Consider the following 8,651-nt stretch of genomic DNA (forward strand, 5'->3'; position numbering starts at 1 on the left):
CATCTGGTGAAAATTTCATGTCATTAGCACCTCTAGTAATATATTTACTGAGAAAAATGGTGACGTGTTCAATACTTATTTTACCCGCTGTATACAGAAAACAATCACTTCTTTGTCACTTCTTTGAGTTTGGTAAAGTTTCAAACTGTTAAACACTGCCACCAACTGTTCAGGAGGATTATTACACCCCTAACGGTTGTTTCACTGTGGAAGGGGTGTGTACAGCAGGGTGGCCAATGGGGTGGCCAAAGATTTGTCTGTGGTGGCCATGGCCACCCCAGGCCACCCCTGGCTCCGCCCCTGGGACACAGCCAGTGTCTTAAATGTTAATAAAACCAGAATCCAAGGGTTTGCAAATCTCTTTAAACCACATCCCAGAAACCAGATGTTTACATACACAGTATAGAAAGACTTTCACATTAAATAAAAATGAACTTTTCCTTTTCTACGTCAGGATTCCCAAAATAATTTATTTGCTGAAAGCCTGAAAAATGAGAGAGCAGAGTCCAAAGTCCACAATTTTATAATTCAAACATTTGATATGTTTACTCTGAATAAACTATTAAACAATGGGTTTATGGGATTCTCCAATTTATTGTTTTAGGTGATTTATTTTACATAAAACAAATAGTAAATCAGTAAGACTGAGTGAGTTTTTATTCAAACTTGGAGTTTGCCATTACTACAATGGAAAGAAGTTCTGTGGTCTACATCTGCCTGAGGTCCTGTCCCATCTGAAGCCAGCTGTCTGACACGATTTGTTCATTTTTATTTATTCTAACTGGCTTTATAAAGTAATTCTGCTTCAGTATCAGAGTTCATCATTTGTGTCACTTTTCATTTGTCTCAGCATCATTCTCTGACCATACATACTCAATATGAACCCTCAGATGTTCACTCAGCAAACTTAAAGAAAACATCTATTATCTACACCCACTTCTTCCTCTCAGGGTCACTGGTCACGGTGCGAGGGGCGGGGTACACCCTGGACAGGTCGCAAGCCCATCACAGGGACACACAGAGACAAACTTTCACTCATTCACATTGAGGGACAATTTAGAGTTACCAACAGTGGTGGGCAGCACTAATCTAAAAATTTGTTCCGCTAGCCCTAAAACACTAACTCAAATATTTAGGTCCCCTAATTCTAAAGCGCTAACTCAAATATTTAGGTCCCCTAATTCTAAAGCGTTAACTCAAATATTTAGGTCCCCTAATTCTAAAGCACTAACGTGCTGAAAATTTTACCAAAAGCTAATTTTAAAGCACCAAAATAACACAATCAACCCATGAGCATTCTTCAACAGACAACATGAGTCACATGTTGCCATCTGAAGCCTCGTCATTGACATCCCACAGCCGTATTTGAGTCTGAATATTGTCACCTGATGGATAAGTGACACACATAAAAACTAAATGTGCCACAGCTCTTTCACTGTCAGCTGTCAAAGTGCCTGTGACGTCAAACGTTTGTAAGAAATATGAATGTATTTTTGGAAAAACAACATTAATAAGATATTACAGAAGAAATTTCACGACACCGAGGTGAACTGTTGTTGAGATATTTGCATGTGAAATAACAGGAAGTGATGTAAAAAAGGGGACTGTCTGCATGTGAACAGTGTTGCTAAAATAGCTACCAACTCAGACTGTGAGGAAGAATCTGACGTTTCTTTAAGTTGTGTCGCTATCAGAGAGATGAAGAGTTCCGAGTTTAAATAATATTGTTTTTAATAAACAAAGACCAGAGAGTTTACTTTTTTAAAGAGTTCCCCTTTGATGTCACTTCTTTTACATTGGCTGAGTCAAGTCCAAAAGAAAATATGCCGGCTATTAGACAAAATAGGTAAAATTGTGTGTTTTATGCCGAGTTCCTTACATATAAAGATGTTTTTTTTTTTACTTTTTTGTATTTAGACTAGGTTTAGGTTTAGACTGTTTTTTGTCACAGGCACTTTAACTTTAACGTTGATCCATAACATTTATAGACCCATTAATGCTTCTAAATTTAGCCTATAAATTCAGCAAGTGCTGATCCACTAAGAAGTTTTAAAATTAGCAAAAGCCCTAAAGCACTAATTAGGAAATTAGTTCCCCTATTAGTGCTTTAGGGAAACTGTGTCCACCACTGGTAACCAAATAACCTAACAGTAGCTGCGTTTCCATTGCAAAAGTGCGCAAAACTTTGTCGATATTCTGTTAATGTCAAAAAAAAAAAACAAGTTTCACAACTGCCGTGTTTCCATTAAGTAAGAAATGCTATTAAAGTCACACGTGAATACATTTGTTCTCGCTATAAGTCATTACAAACAGGGTGGCGATGGATGTAAACACATAGCATGTTGCTACCATGGCACTAGCGCTCATCATCAGAGGAGACATCGGCGTCTTATCGAGGCTTTCCAGAGACAAGTACCTACTTGGGAGCGGCTACGTATGCTGTGTTTTAGGGAAATTGTAGTCGGTGAGTTTACTACTTTCTTTTACTACTTCTGTGATATTACTACTATTCCTACTTCCTGTTATCTTCTTCATCGTCGTCTTTTTCACCAGTAGAAACAGCCGGTTGTTGATCACGTGACTCCCATGATGCAAAAAAAGAGTTACCATTCGCAATCAGGTGTACTCTAGTCAATTTTGTATGATTTGTAAAATAAATGATCGCATATTATGGTTCAAATCAACATTCACTGACTGAGAGTTACTTTTTGTGTCCATTCATTTTTTGCACTGGAGGAATGTTTACCCAAAATAAAAAGAGATCCCTTGCTAATTAAATTACTCTTATAACCCTTTTATAAGAAGTGTAAGTTAAACCCTTACAATGGAGACCACATTCACTGAGGGATTAATAAAAAAAACCCTCAGATAACCTGAGAGCTAAAGGAGCGCTCACTGAAGGACTTTTAGAGATCTGACATGGACACTGTCAAACGTCTTGCCTCTGTGGAAAGGGTCAACTGTAAAGTTACAAATAAAACTACAGTAATTCTCTAAAAGCTGTTTTCCCATTGACCTTACAGAGGGTTACGTTGGATTGTAAAAATGTACTCAGGTTATTTACCACTCTACATGTTAATCACGCAGCTGAGAACTCCCTTTGAGGAGCGCAACAGATTCGGCCTTGTAATTTTGTCAGAATGCACCTTTATCTTGAGTTAGCACCCGTTCAAAGACAGTTTGTGAGGCGTTACGCTTCACTCTGGGTTCATGAAGTTAAGCTGATATTCATGAAGGCAGAAATGATGAAACACAAGAACGTTTGACTCTTTGTCTTTATTCAAGTAGCAGCATCAGTCAGAAGTGTCCTACTTTCACACTGCAGCCTGTCCCAGTACTACAAACTGACACACACACACTCAGACATTAACACAGCTCACACTCAAAGAGTTTCTAGTTTAACAGAGATCCACCTGGATCTACACTGACATCGATTTCTGAGCTCTGGGACTCACGACAGGTGCAACAAACCTGACTTTCACTGACCTCTGGTTATTTTAACTCACCTGTGTGACTTTAAAGCCAATGTATGACTTTAGATCCAAACTCAGGGTTCACACTGGAGTGTCTAAATTTGGTATTATTCCAACTTCTGGCAAAAAATAGAACTAATCGTCTTTGTAAGAGGTTTACGCAGCAAAGAACTAAAGACCGAGCGGCGACTCCATGTTTACCTGGCTGGCAGCCTATCCATGTTTCATTGGGCCAAAACTAAAGTCAAAACCCAGAATCATCTCATCCAACAAAAACTCAACTCTGAACCATCCACAGTCCATGACTGCTTCTCTTTATATTCATCTTCTTCCCTTTAGCTTCTAAACCAGTGGAAAACTCATTGGGCCTCATGCAAGAACCGTTCGTACGCACAGATTTGTTCTTAAGTTGTGCGTACGAGTGATTTAGGAGAATTTGTGGCATTCACCAATGTTTTCGTATTCTAAGATTTTTTTCAGATACGAACAAAATTTACGAGTGGTCCAGACCTGTCGTATATTTTACGAGCAGTCAGTCTGCTGTTATCCAGACGGGTTTTCTTCACTAATAACTTTATATTTCGTTAGTTTGAAGATATTTTGAGTTGAAAATAAATCACACTCTATAATTATGTTGACAATAGGCTATTCTGCTGGAATTAGAGTTATTGTCTGTCCGTTTTCTGCCGCTTATCCAGGATCGGGTCGTGGGGGCAGCAGGAGACCCCGCTCTCCCCAGTGACACCTTCCAGCTCGTCCTGGGGGACACCGAGACGTTCCCAGACCAGAGGGGATACATTTTCTCCAAAGTGCCAGATATATTTTGAAAACATTTTAAAATGCTTATTTCAGAAAGCGCATCTGAGACCACCTGCGACCGCGCGGGGGGGGGACGATGACGACTCTGTACAGTGCGCATCGCTGCCGCTTCTGAATGAATGAAAATGATTTAACACAGTTGTTTATGCTTTTAGCAGCTCTTTTTATTCCACAGCTGACCTGCTAAAAATGACAGATTTTCTTTTCTGGATCTCTGACAGACGGACTTCAATCTCTGAACTCGTAAAGTTTTTCTTTTTAATTTTCGCTGTCATTTTCATGAATGAATGGACACTTCCTTGTATCTGAGGCAGGAAACATAGCCTTATACGGCGTTTTTGGGGTGGTAATTATGCTAATCTCCTCTCACGTGCACGAGCAGCTGGATAGAACAGGTGGAATTTACGCTGCTCATTTACACACTTTTCCTGAAGATAGAAGAGTTTGTTGAATCTGACGTGACATGTTCGTACGAACCCTTTGTACGAACAAAAGTAAGAGAAATTTAGGATAAGAATACGAACATGTTCTTGCATGAGGCCCATTATTTGTAAATGACGCTGATTTTAACACAGGCTGTTTTCCACCTCCCTGCACCCCTCCGCCTCGCCCCGCCCGCCCGCTACAGATTTCTGACTTGACGTGTACGAAGACTAATTGGTGACTCAAAACTGCAAGAACACAAAAGAAATGTGTGCATTTTCAGCTGAGGTCTCACTATATTCTTAGTTAGTGACTGTGTGACAGTTTAACAATCAATTGTAGAAAATCACAGCGTTTTTTTGTCCACAAGTTGCAAAAAATGTAGATTAGGCCATATATTTTGTTGCTCACATCACCTTGTATTAGTATGAAGTGAACAGTTTCTAAGTGTCAACTGGTGATTTATCTATTATTATTCATGACAGGTAAGAAATAATATTTTAATTACCGTATTTATTTGTGTATAATACGATCTCATGTATAATGTGACTCCCCGTTTTTTGAGCTTAAAAAGCATAAAAATTTTAATCCTCAAACTACCTCCAATTTCATACAGACTTCAAGATTTTTCAGCCTTTYRAGTCTTTATACATATCAGTAAAATGATCATTGGACTGTTCATTTTATTTTAACAACACATGTACTAAAAGGTATTTTGACAACAAATATATATCAGCTGTAGCAGCATCATATGAATTCTGGCATTTTACACACAGTCCACCAGGAGGCGCCAACACAAAATTCAGAGACTTCACATTAGATTTGGGCCATCTTGTGGGGGAAAAGCAGATTACTTACTACTCGCGAGCGCCCCCTCTGGTGAGGAAACGTTTTTTTCAGGGAAACAAATTTTTCAGAACACCAGTAGACGGCAGCCATTACAGACGAACATGTGTTTGTTGTTCGAGGAGCGGCCCGGTCACACGCTAATGTCATTAGTTCGTTATCATTACTAAGGTGCTGGAATACTTTTTTCACCCTTTTTTTCACATCATGTCGCCTGCCTGGATCTGTTACTATCTCGCTCTGAAGCACGGAGGAGTGTCAGAGGTAAGATCGCTTCAACTGCTTTTTACGACGCGGTCTCATTTAAGGATTCATGCATTTTGTGAATGCAGCCGATTCAGCTAAAATACATAAGTAAAAATATTTATCCGAGTATAGTACTACCCCCCAACGTTATGGATGATTTTAATTAATTTTACGTGTTATACTTGAATAAATACGGTAGTTGAAAAATTGACTTCAACTAATAAAGTCTATGTTATTAACAGACATCAGGTCTAGTTTGGATCATTACTTATAAATTTATATGTTTTGTATGATTATTGAAAAAATTAACATACTTAGCAATTATATTAATTTATTAAAAAAACACATTTTTGGGGGGCTTCCTGTCAATCAAGTAGCTGCTAAGAGGGCTGTGAGATGACGCCCTGCTAGGTCACCATTTCTGCTCCTTCATATTGTCACAGTTGCTAACAATGGACAGGATAGGTGGACTAAGCCTAGTTTTAAATAACTCTATGATTTGAACCCAGTGCACCTCCACTAGTGGTGGGATGCCCTCATCTCATGTTGCCTTTAAGGCAGCAAAAGCTTATTTTAAGACATTAATGCATCTTTGAAGCTCTTGTGAGCCACAGAAAATGTATAAACCTAGCAGTTTAGTTAGAAATGTATAGATGAAAATTAAATTACAACCATCCTTGCCAAAAACATAAAAACTTTACAGCAGTCCTTATCAACATGTGAATTTCCACCTGTCGCCATTTCTTTGCTTTCATGGGTCCAGTGGAGAAAATCAAAGTTTTCAGCTGGTTTTTAAACTCCTTTCTGTCTTCTCTGTAAACCAAGAAGTATTATTATATTTTGAGCCAGAAGTTGGAATGAAATCTTGTTTAATTCAGGGGTCTACATCCTTTACAATGAAGACACATTTCTGCCTCTTCTCTCAATAAATACAATTTGCTCAGACCTACAAACTGTGTTCGAAGGCTGAAGTAAATAAAACATAAATCGACTCTTTAGATGCTATAAAAACACTGCTTATAAAACAGTTAAAGGCTCATATTACTTTCACCATCTCTGTTCAGGTAAGAATGGCAAAATATAAGAACCATTCAACAGATTTTATCAAATTGTCAGAAAATACAGTGAAGCCCTGCAAAGTAGTGTTTCAGTATGTGGACTTTTTGCAGAAATTTTTTTCATAGAACCTAATAGTCTTTTGCGGTAATCTCTGTAAATTCACCTTTTTTCATATATAGCTGGTGCTCTGACCGTGACCCACTCGAAAATTGGGGCTTTACTGGAACTATTGGATTAACAAATTTACAAGTGATTAATTTTTGGAGTCAACAAGGGCTGCCATGATTAGTCGATTAATCGACGACAAATCGATTATTAAAATAGTCGATGACTAATTTAATAATCGATTAGTCATTTTTTTGTTTTGTTTTTATTACTTTGTTTTTCTCTCCAAACTGCTTTGACACATTCCACTGCCACATCTGCCTTTCTGTCCTTGACACACATGCACAGTAGTGGTAACTGGGGTAGGCCGTGGACGTCACAAGACATTATACAGACAGGCTCTGGTATCATGGCTACCTGACAACAGAGCTCAAAGTGTGGGATCATTTTAAGAAAATGAAAGAGAAACCTGTGCAATATCTGCAGAGCAGAACTGTCTTCCACAGCAATTATTTTTAGTTAACATATAGCTAAAATCTAAAAATGGTTATAGCAGCTGCATTCTGGCACAATGAGCTCTATGTTTTATATTCAGTTAACGTATGATCTGATTAGTCGAATAATCAAAAAAAATATTCGGTGATTAATCGACTATAAAAATAATCGTTTGCGGCAGCCCTAGAGTCAACCCAATTCAAGATGGCCACCACAGCTAACTATCCTTAGCATCAGATTAGACATTATTTTCAAGGTTTGAACAAACCAGCTTAACTGTCCCTCCTTATCATGTGATCTCTGACATGAACGGTGGTGGATGATATGAATGCTACAGCTTTTGTTTGGCTGAAAGTTGGATTAATGATCTAACTCACCAGCTACTAGTCCAAATAAACTGATATGCTCCAAGAACTGCTAACACTAGCCTTTGTTATTGCGGTTATTGAATCCAAATGTCGTCACTCCATGGTTTGTTTGGTCAAAGTTACAGGAACTAAAGGACCACCTGAAGCCTCAGGGCAGCAGGCTGCAGACCCCTGGTTTAAACAACTACAAAAACTGATGTTAAACCTTCAGTTCAGACAGAAAGACCAGCAGCTCTCCATGTTTCCACCAACAAAACTGAAACCTCTTAAAGGAATATCAAAATGTGAGTGAACCGTTGGTGGAGATCAGGGTGACTCCCCAACATTTTCTGTTGCAGCATTTGGTGTCGTGCTCTGACAGGAAGTCTACAGACGAACCACGACAGGGAGCCAGGACCCCCCGAGGGTCCTGGCTCTCACAGGAGAGATGATCTCCAGTCATACACGGCTCAACACGCTCAGCTGAGTCACATTACTATTTCATCACACGGTTTGAAAACCTGCCTTTATGTCTTTGTCTTATCTGACTGCCTACTCTGCTGTCACACACACACATACACACACACACACACACACACACACACAGGCCGTCACTGCTTTAACAAACATAGCAAGGCGTTGAATCTCTGCTTTGCTTTGCCTGCTGCCTGAGATGGAGCAGGGGTCCCTGAACTCGGCCCCCCACAGCAGACAGTCATCTCTTCTCCATCCACAGTAAAGGACAAAGTTTGGAGTCAAAGACTCAGGTGGTCCCGCACTGATGCTCTAATGTTCTCAGTGACGTCTTACAGAATCCCACTGGGGTTTCGTATAAGAC

General features: G+C 39.3%; 1 protein-coding gene across 1 annotated transcript in view; it reads right to left on the reverse strand.

Moving 5' to 3' along the window:
- Positions 1 to 7,924: 7,924 nt before the first annotated feature.
- Positions 7,925 to 8,651, reverse strand: part of large1 (LARGE xylosyl- and glucuronyltransferase 1) — a gene marked incomplete in the record, with an annotated part of 198,750 nt that continues 198,023 nt past the window's right edge. The window contains 1 exon segment of the mRNA XM_014021694.1: positions 7,925 to 8,651.

The sequence above is a fragment of the Austrofundulus limnaeus genome, unplaced genomic scaffold (assembly GCF_001266775.1).
Source record: "Austrofundulus limnaeus strain Quisiro unplaced genomic scaffold, Austrofundulus_limnaeus-1.0 Scaffold301, whole genome shotgun sequence".
Classification (NCBI taxonomy): domain Eukaryota; kingdom Metazoa; phylum Chordata; class Actinopteri; order Cyprinodontiformes; family Rivulidae; genus Austrofundulus; species Austrofundulus limnaeus.